Genomic DNA, 10648 nt, shown 5'->3' with positions numbered 1-10648 from the left:
TTCATAACTCCATTCCTGCAATTGATAATAGCATTAGATGTGGCCAAAAATGGACGACCCAAAATGACTGGGATCTGACTATGAAGATTCTGGACCGGCTGAGTATCTATAACTATGAAATCCACTGGAAAATAAAATTTATCAACCTGGATTAACACATCTTCAATAACACCCCGGGGCACCTTGACAGATCTATCGGCTAGTTGTAATGTTACCTTAGTCGGTTTCAACTCACCAAGTCCTAGCTGCTCATAGACCGAATATGGTAACAAATTGACACTCGCCCCTAAATCAAGTAATGCCTTCCCGATCTTATGATCTCCTATGCCGCAAGAAATGGTGGGAGCTCCTGGATCCCTAAATTTAGGAGGGGTGTTATGTTGAATCATGGAGCTGAGCTGCTCTGCAAGGAAGACTTTCTTATGAACATTCTGCTTACGCTTTTGAGTGCATAAATCTTTAAGAAACTTAGCGTAAGCAGGGACTTGCTTGATAGCGTCAAGCAACGGGATGTTGACTTGCACTTTTTGAAACACATCCAAGATTTCATCAAAGTTATTTCTTTTCTTTATTGGTGCCAGACGTTGAGGAAAGGGTGCTTTGGGCACATAAGGTGGCACATTCGTGGCTCTTGGAGAGTCAGAGAGCTTTTGGACTTCGGATGCATTGGTATGGCTCTCTGCTTCATCTTGATCTTCTGTTTTAGAATTTGATTCATCCCCAGGCATCTCTATTCTTATCAATCTGCTTGCCTGACCTAAGGGTAGTGATCGATTTAGCCTGCTCATGATATTGCCCTTGGTTGGAATTAGAGCCAATCTCATACTGTCCCTTTGGATTAGCCTCAGGTTGGCTAGGGAACTTGCCCTTCTCTCTCTCACTCAATGTGGCAGCTAGTTGACCCATTTGTACTTCCAGCTTGGCAATGGATTGTGCATTTGCATGTAAGCTTTGCTGGTTGGCCAGTAAGGTTTGTTGGGTGTCTTTTTGGAATTGGAGAGAACTCTGCATGAAAAGATGGAGTGTATCCTCAAGAGATGGTTTCCTTGATTGTGTAGGCAGTTGTTGATATTGTGGAAATTGTTGAGGTTGTTGACTGCCAACTTGGAGGTGCGGTTGCATGGGAGGATTTTCGATGGTCCTCCTTGTTGTGGTCCTTTTGCCCAAGAGAAATTTGGATGTCTAGCCCACCCTGGGTTGTATGTGTTCGAGTAAGGATCATTCCCAGATTTTTGAAAAGTGTTCATAGCATGAACTTGTTCAGAGAGAAGTTCTGGGAATGCTGCACCAGATGGACAAGACTGCATAGGATGGGCAGGACTGGAACATGTGGCATATGCCTCGACTTGAGCTGTTTGTGGTGGTCCATTATTTAATACCAGAGCATCAACTTTCTTTGTCAGGTTATCAAGCTTGGCACTCAGCTCTGGTATGACTCCTATCTCATATATACCACCTCTCTTTTGTGGTTGGGGACTTTTGTCACCTCTATTTGAATAATCCCATTGCTGGGAATTTTCGCACAAGGTTTCAAAGAAGTTCCATGCTTCGACATCACTTTTGGTCATGAATGACCCTCCACTGGTGGCATCAACCATGCGACGGTTCTGTGGTGTCAGACCGTCATAGAAGTATTGAACTTGTTGCCATTTCTCAAAACCATGGTGAGGACATTTAAGAAGCAAGTCCTTCCATCTTTCCCAACATTCATGAAAGTGCTCGCCCTCTTTTTGTGTGAAGTTAGTAATTTCTCTACGGAGGGCATTGGTTTTATGAACGGGGAAGAACTTGTTTAAGAACTTCTTAGACAGTTGGTCCCATGTAGTGATAGATCCAACTTCTAGAGAATTCAACCATGCTTTCGCCTTATCCTTCAAAGAAAAAGGAAACAGCGTAGGCGGATCGAATCGTCTGAGAAGTTTTGGAACTTAAAGGTGGAGCAAATGTTTAAGAATTCTTTCACATGATGATATGGGTCCTCCTTGTCCAATCCATAAAAGGATGGCAACAATTGTATGACTCCAGGTTTAAGTTCAAAGTGTGCTGCCGTAGTAGTTGGCAACACTATGCATGAAGGCGCATTAAATTGGACAGGAGCTGAATAATCTTTGAGAGCTTTAACTTCAGTCTCATTCGCCATTTCAACAGGATTATTTCTCAATCGTTCACGAATTGTTCTTTCAATCTCAGGATCAAACGGTGCTAGTTCTAAATTCAGAGACCTACGTCCTAGCATAAACTATGTTATTGCAATGTAAGAAAGAAAATTAAACAAAGAAGCAACCTAAGAGAAATAAAACTAGACCTAGAAACTATGAGATTCTAAAACAAGTTAAAACTATGTAAATAAGAATGGGAAGAAAGAACCCGGGAAAGGAGATGATTGATGTCTGAAGAATAGAGAGCTCCTCCTTTTGAAGACAATGTTAGCAGCTTCCTTCCTTAATTCCTGTAAACAAAAAGAAAACAAAAATAAATTAAATTTACTAAATTAATGCTAGAAAAAAAATCCTAAGCAACGGTTAATTTCTAAAAAAAGAAAGTTTGTAATCTTAGAAATAAAAGCTAAGTTAGTTTCTAAAAAGGAAAAATTTCTAAAAAATAGGAAATTAGAAAATAAGAGAGAAACTTTCTAAAAATAAAAATAAAACCTAAAAACTCTTCTAAAAATAATAAAACCTAAACTAGAAGATAGAAAGTTACTTGAAAGAAGAATCAGAATCTAGAATTAGAAAATAGGAAATTTCTAAAAATAAAAAAAATAAAATAGCCTAGAAATAGAAACTTCCTAAAAAAATAAAAAATAAAACCTTAATTTTAAAAATAGATATTAGAAGAAAATAGAAAATTTGGAAAGAGATTACCAAATTAGTAGTTTATGTCAGGTCCCTACAAAACAGGAAATAGGTTAGTTTCTAAAAAAATTTAACCTAAAGTTAGTAAAAAAACCTAAGACTATGAATTATGATAAGAGAGAATCCTAAATCCAATTGGACCGAAACAGTCCCCGGCAACGGCGCCAAAAACTTGATGTTTTATTTAAACCAACATGATTTAAATGATTTTTAAACTCGCAAGTATACGAATCAGATGTAGATACGGTACGTATTACGAGATCGTTCCCACGAGGACTGGTCGTCACAATTCAAATCTATGATTCTCCTTAACTAATCCAACAAATAATGGAATGAATTACTAAGCACAATTTTATGAAAAATAATTAATTAAGAACAGGGAAGAAAATTCAATCAGAGAGAGAGCACTAGGACTTTCGAATCCACTCCTAATTATCCTAACCCTTGTTTTGTCTGTTGATTCACCTTGATCTAGATTGATACCACTTAAATAGAGAAAGCACAATCTGTGTCCTTAATCGGGCATACAGACTGTCTAATTCCTTTAAGCAATGCCATGAATGACATATCCCATATCCTTGGTCGGGCATAAGGGATGTACAATTCATTAAAGCATCCTGTTTCTTCCTCTATAGGAAACCTGTTCTTGATCAGACACAAGCACCTATAATAAGCATCCAAACAACATCCATATATATACTTTGGTCAAGTTCATAGATGGAGAAGTATAGAATTTAAACCCATAAAGCCCACTTAAAGAAAGAAACAAATTAATTGAAATTCAAAGTAAATCAACCAATACAAGAGCTAATCAAATTAGGGGCTTCATCTCAGCCCTAGCTGAGAGATTAGTGACCCATAAAATCTATGAAAAATATTAAATAAAATTCATAAAAATTAAACACCAAACCAATCGATCTCTCTTTCCTTCTTCTCCTTTCTTTCATCTTTCTTCTCTGCCTTGCTCCAGATCTGGAATCCCCTCATTCTGAATGCCTTTCCCACGTCCAAAACTCTCCTTCTATAGCTGCTGGATGGCTGGGGTCGGTGGCAGAGTCGTAGAAGGACTCGAAGTGCAATTTTTCGCAGCCGTGATCGGTGGGCCCCACAGAGGCATTTTCTGGAAAATCTACCCCGTCCATTGGATTCAGGACGAAATTTCAGTCAAGAATAGGTGGTTTTGAAGGTCCATTAGTGCGGCCCAGAGAAGAAAATACAAAAAGAGCAGATTTGACGGCCCGGGGCAGTCTACTTTTGGCCTCTGCACCGCACACGTGTGTACGCATGGGCGAGGAATATCAACATGGTTTTGAAGCTCTCGACGCCCTCTACACGATGGACGGATCAGATCTTCCATCTGATCGAAGATGGTGGGCCACAACCGCCCGGAAGTCGGCTCTTCGCGGACGTGCATAAGCCTTCGCACGTCCGGCGCTGCGATGCTCGGTGGGCCCCACATAAGCGTTTTCGTGGAAATCCACCCCGTCCATTGGATAGAGGACGAAATTTCGTTCAAAGATGGATGGTTTTGAACTTGCGTGGACGCGGCCCAAAGAAGGAATCATGCTGTTTTCATTCTGGACGTCATGGAGCAGCTTGCTTGTGTCCTCTGTACCGCACACGTGTGTCCGCATGGGAGTGGAATATCAGCATGGTTTTGTAGTTCTCGAACCCATCTACACGATGGACGGCTTGGATCGGCCGTACGGGTGACGTACCACAGCGGTCCGCAAAAACGGACTTTCCGTCCGTTACGCGGTGCAGAAACGGCAACTGCCGTTTTTGAAAAACAGAAGTCGGGTCAGCAGCGCTGACCGACTTAGGTCGTTCGGTGTACGGGGGTGCACATGTGCACTATGTACACACGTTATACCTATGGGGTCCACTATGATACTTTTAAGAAATCTGCACCGTCCATCCTTTTTCTCATATTATTTTCACCGTCAGGACCAAAATTGATGTATATCCAGATATCCAGCGGGCCCCACTTAATGAATTAAGGGGCTGATCTAGCCGTTAGACCACTTCCCGAGATTGTCAATGGCTGAAATTTAATATGTACGGTTCATTTATGGTCCCCATCACGTGTATGAAGTTTTGAGTTGATCGGATGGCGGGAAACATGTGATCTTGCATTTTGGACCCTTTTCGAGCCCCTTTGAGGTGCATCAGGCACCCCCGCCTCGTACTTTACGAGATTATCTACAACCGGCGGGAGTGAGTACGCCCTCATGCATGATTTTTTCTGAAAACACAGGACAAATGGACATCAAGCCAGGAGTTATCCAACTCCTTCCCAAATTCCATGGACTTGAATCAGAAAGCCCATATTTACATTTGAAAGAGTTCGATGAGATTATAGCTACATTATGTTTTCCTAATGTATCTGAGGATACAATTAGGCTGAAACTCTTTCCTTTTTCCTTAAAAGAGAAAGCTAAGACGTGGTTACATTCACTGCGTCCTAGATCCATTGGCACATGGAACGACATGCAGAGGGAATTCATAAAAAAATTCTTCCCACATCATAAAACGATTACCCTCAGAAAAGCGATCATGAACTTTGCCCAAAAGGAAGATGAAACATTCTTCCAATGTTGGGAAAGGTTCAAAGATTTGGTCAGTTCATGCCCACAACACGGATTTGAAACGTGGCGCATTACAAATTTTTTCTACAATGGACTGACATCTTCCATGCGCCAAATGGTCGAGACAATGTGTAATGGAGAGTTCATTAATAAAGATGTCGACGAGGTATGGGACTACCTCGACAGTTTGGCTGAAAAAACACAATCTTGGGACTATTACCCAAAGTCGAACACCACGTCTAAGCCGACTCAATTAAAGGAGAAAGGTGGATTATATCTCTTGAAAGAAGAGGATGATCTCAAGTGTAAAGTAACTATGCTCATAAAGAAAGTTGAGGCCATGGAAGGAAAGAAGGATAAGGTCAATGAAATTGTTTGCGGCATCTGTGATTGCAACATTCATACAACTGAAAATTGTCCTACAATACCCGCCTTTCGAGGAGTGTTGAATGAACAAGCCAATGCCGTAAACAACTATCAAAGACCTTTTACTGGACCTAACTCCAATACATACAATCCTGGTTGGAAAAATCATCCAAACTTTAGTTGGAGGAATGGACAAACGGCTACTCCTCCAGGTTTCTTCAATCAAAATCCAAATCAAGTGAAACCTCAAGAGGAACCGGTTCAAAATTCCATACAAGAGCTGGCTCAGGCAATGCGGGGAATTACAGATTTTATGCAAAAGATAGATTCTCGTATGACGGTTATAGAAAAGGGGATGCTTCCTGCACAACCTCTCCCCAATCCTAAACCGCAGTACGAGATTAATGATCCCAGCTCTTCAAATCAGATGGGGCACGCTAAATCCATCACCACTCTTAGGAGTGGAAAGATCATTGATAAAACTCTTCCGGTTAGGCCCGAAAAGCCTCAGAAACCAGAAGACGACAAAAATGATGGATCTAGTGATGCCGCACAAAAATTAGAACCGAAACTTCTAAAAAAGCCAGTTGCTTCATTCCCCCAACGGTTGGTTTCACCAAAACCTCTCTCTAACTCTCAGGATATCCTAGAGGTGTTGAAACAAGTGAAAGTCAACATTCCTCTACTTGATGTCGTGAAACAGATACCTTCATATGCCAAATTTCTGAAAGACTTATGCACGACCAAAAGACGGCAAAGTATTCAAAAGAAAATTTTCTTGACTGAGAAAGTGAGTGCCATCCTAAAGCAAGACGTGCCACAGAAATTCAAAGATCCCGGTAGCCCAACCATATCATGTGTAATCGGGAACCATCGAATTGATCATGCACTTCTTGACTTAGGAGCGAGCGTCAATCTGATTCCTTACTCGGTATACAAACAGTTAGGTTTGGGTGAATTAAAACCCACCCTAACCACACTACAACTTGCTGATCGCTCTGTTCGTGTACCAAGAGGGATAATTGAGGATGTGTTGGTCCAAGTTGATATATTTTACTACCCTGTAGATTTTATCATCCTGGACACCAAACCCATCAATAACATGAGCACTCAGATCCCTGTCATTCTTAGTCGCTCATTCCTTGCCACTTCAAATGCAATTATCAATTACAGGAATGGTGTCATGACTATGTCTTTTGGAAATATGACATTGGAGTCAAACATATTTTTCAATAACGGCAGAAACTTCGAGGATGATGACGATTTTCACGACATTAACATGATTGACTCTTTCGTGGAAGATACGACACCTCTAACCTTATCCTCCGACCATCTAGAGACGTGCCTGGCCCACTCCCATGATTTTGATGATGACATGATTAGGGAGACGTGCGCCTTGCTTGATACTGCACCGGTACTTGAAGTTAACCGGTGGAGGCCACAATTTGAAGAATTGCCACAAACCGATGTAGTGCCTCTACCGTCTAACCTCAAGCCGCCGAAGCTTGACCTAAAACCTTTGCCCTCTGATTTGAAATATGCCTATTTAGGTCAAGATGAGACATACCCGGTGGTGATCTCTGCCCACCTAGAGAAAGAACAAGAGAGTATGCTCATATCTACTCTCATTGAGCATAAAGGAGCCCTGGGATGGACGATAGCGGACCTCAAGGGAATCGATCCCTCGATTTGTACTCACCGCATATATCTTGAGGATAATGCAAAAATCGTTCGGCAACCATAATGTAGACGAGAAGGAAGTGGTTAAAGCCGAGGTTCTTAAACTATTGGACGTGGGTATTATATACCCTATATCTCGATAGTCAATGGGTGAGTCCAACTCAAGTGGTCCCTAAGAAGTCCTGGAATCACCATCGTAGCCAATGCTAATAATGAACTCGTGCCAACTAGAGTCACTCTTGGTTGGAGAATGTGCATTGACTACGGGAAGTTGAATACGTCATGAGGAAAGACCACTTTCCTTTACCATTCATTGATCGAGATCCTGGAAAGGCTAGCTGGTCATTCCTATTACGCTTTCCTTGACGGGTATTCGGGATACAACCAGATAGAGATAGCCCCAAGACAAGGAAAAGAACACATTTACATGTCCCGACTGCAACTTTGCCTATCTAAGGATGCCAATCGGACTATGTAATGCCTCCGCCACCTTTCAGCGATGTATGCTAAGTATTTTTTCCGATATGGTGGGGCAATATCTAGAGGTCTTCATGGATGATTTCTCTGTTTACGGTCCATCTTTCAGCAAGTGCTTGGAAAGTCTTAAATGTGTGCTGAAAAGATGTGAAGAAAAGAACTTGGTACTTAATTGGGAGAAGTGTCATTTCATGGTTCAGAAGGGAATTGTCCTTGGGCATATCATCTCGTCCAAAGGAATTGAGGTAGATAAGGCAAAAATCGATCTTATCTCTAACCTACCTCCACCCAAAAACATCAGAGACGTGCGATCCTTCTTAGGACACGCAGGATTTTACAGGCGATTCATAAAGGACTTTAGTCTCCTCTCTCGTCCTTTATGTAATCTTCTTCAAAAGGATGCTCCATACGAGTGGACTGAGCAATGCCAGGAAGCTTTCACCAAGCTTAAGGGCACGTTAACCACTGCACCTATCATGCAGCCACCCGACTGGAGCCTTCCTTTTGAGCTTATGTGCGACGCTTCTGATTATGCTCTTGGGGCGGTCCTAGGCCAGAGAAAAGATAAGAGGCCCTACGTCATTCATTACGCGAGTAGGACTCTAAATCCTGCCCAAGTGAACTACTCGACTACGGAAAAGGAACTCTTAGCCGTAGTGTTCGCCTTGGATAAATTTAGGTCCTACCTGATCGGATCCAAGATCATTATCTATACAGATCATGCGGCACTAAAGTATCTTCTTTTTAAGAATGATTCTAAGCCCCGCTTGATACGATGGATTCTTCTACTCTAAGAATTTGATTCGAAAATTAAAGATAAAAAGGGAGTAGAAAACGTTGTGGCCGATCACCTTTCTCGCCTTAATACCTCTGATCCCCTTGAGGCGACCCATATCAATGATATGTTCCCTGATGAACAACCTGTTTCGAGTTTCCCATTCACCTTGGTTCGCCGATATTGCTAATTATCTTGCTACGGGTGCTATACCGACACAGTGGACTCGCAAGATAAGAAGAAATTCTTCACCGAGGTGCGCAACTTTTCTGAGGATGATCCTTATTTATTTAAATATTGCCCGGACCAAATCCTAAGGAGATGTGTACAGACGATGAGCATCTGAATGTTATCTCTGTCACTCTCAGGCTGTGGTGGTCACTTTTCTGCTAAAAAGACCATGGCCAAGATTTTGCGGTGTGGCTTTTACTAGCGCACTATGTTTAGGGACACTCATGAGTTTTGCAAAGCTTGTGAGCGTTGTCGAAATTGGGAGCATTGTCCGTCGAAATATGATGCCTTTGAATCTCATCCTTATCATTGAAGCATTTGATTCTTTGGGGCATCGATTTCATGGGACCATTCCCCCAATCTTTTGGAAATCAATATATTCGCCGTGAATTATGTCACTAAATGGGTCGAAGCGATTCCGTGTCGAACTAATGACCATCGCACGGTCATTAAATTCCTAAAAGAAAACATCCTTTCTCGATTCGGAACGCCCCGAGCCATCATTAGTGATGGAGGCTCACACTTTTGCAATAGACCATTTGAGAGCTTAATGAAGAAATACGGTATCTCTCATAAGGTGAGCACCCCGTACCACCCACAGACAAGTGGGCAAGCCGAGATTTCCAATAGGGAGATCAAACATATCCTAGAGAAAACGGTTAACCCTGATCGTAAGGATTGGTCAATTCGATTGACCGATGCCTTATGGGCATACCGTACTGCCTTTAAAACCCCTATTGGAATGTCTCCCTTTAGACTTGTCTATGGGAAAGCTTGTCACTTGCCTGTGGAGCTGGAACATAAAGCGTACTGGGCGATCAAAAATCTTAATTTCAATCTAGACAACGCTGGCTCGCTACGCAAACTTCAATTGAATGAACTTGAGGAAATCCGGAATGATGCATACGATAATTCGAGAATTTACAAGGACAAGATGAAAGCATTTCATGACCAACACATTTTGCGAAAATCATTCACGCCTGGTCAGAAGGTCCTTTTGTACAATTCTCGATTACATCTCTTTCCGGGTAAGCTTCGATCTCGTTGGACCGGCCCTTACATTGTTGTCACTGTTTTTCCGCATGGGGCCGTTGAGATAAGAGATCCCGACAATGGCAAGGAGTTTAAAGTCAATGGACATCGATTGAAACCATTTGTCGAGAAATTTGATTCAGAGGACATGTCCATGCCTCTGACTGATCCTGTTTACCAGGATTGATCTCCTAGTCTGATGGAGGTATAGGTAGGTTTCCTGTTTTCTTAGGACTAGGGTAGTTGCTTTATTTGTCTGGCTGAAGACGGTAAACTTAGCGCTCCTGGGAGGCAACCCAGCTCTTCATTTCATTTCGTTAGTTAGTTCAATGTTTGTGGGTAACATTACTGCAAACCCTCACGAGACTACAACTCGTCCACTAGGGGCAACCTAGGGGTTTAAAGGCTTGTTGCATACGCTAAATGTAATCGAGAGCACCTACGAAAGTGGTATAGGTAGGATTTTATTTTTGTTATTTTATTTTACTTTTGTTGGTTTCTCTCTTGTACTGACCCGCTCTTACGTAGATATCTATGGAGCCCCTTGATTCTTTCGCTCAGGTATTATCTTCCCATCACTTCTCATTTACTTATTTTGTCCCATGTGCATTGCATGCTTATTTCTTTTACATTGAGGACAATGT

General features: G+C 41.9%; 2 non-coding genes across 2 annotated transcripts; one reads left to right on the top strand and one right to left on the bottom strand.

The window, feature by feature from the left end:
- Positions 1-1656: 1656 nt before the first annotated feature.
- Positions 1657-1763, top strand: LOC131228254 (small nucleolar RNA R71). The gene has a single exon (XR_009162766.1). It is a non-coding gene; the product is annotated as a small nucleolar RNA R71 (small nucleolar RNA).
- A 3630-nt stretch (positions 1764-5393) lies between these two features.
- Positions 5394-5500, bottom strand: LOC131228453 (small nucleolar RNA R71). Its single transcript, XR_009162956.1, has one exon. It is a non-coding gene; the product is annotated as a small nucleolar RNA R71 (small nucleolar RNA).
- Between the last annotated feature and the right edge of the window lie 5148 nt (positions 5501-10648).

The sequence above is a fragment of the Magnolia sinica genome, chromosome 15, assembly GCF_029962835.1.
Source record: "Magnolia sinica isolate HGM2019 chromosome 15, MsV1, whole genome shotgun sequence".
Lineage (NCBI taxonomy): Eukaryota > Viridiplantae > Streptophyta > Magnoliopsida > Magnoliales > Magnoliaceae > Magnolia > Magnolia sinica.
Note: the sequence above shows the minus strand (reverse complement) of the source record. Positions and strands in the feature narration are given on the sequence as shown.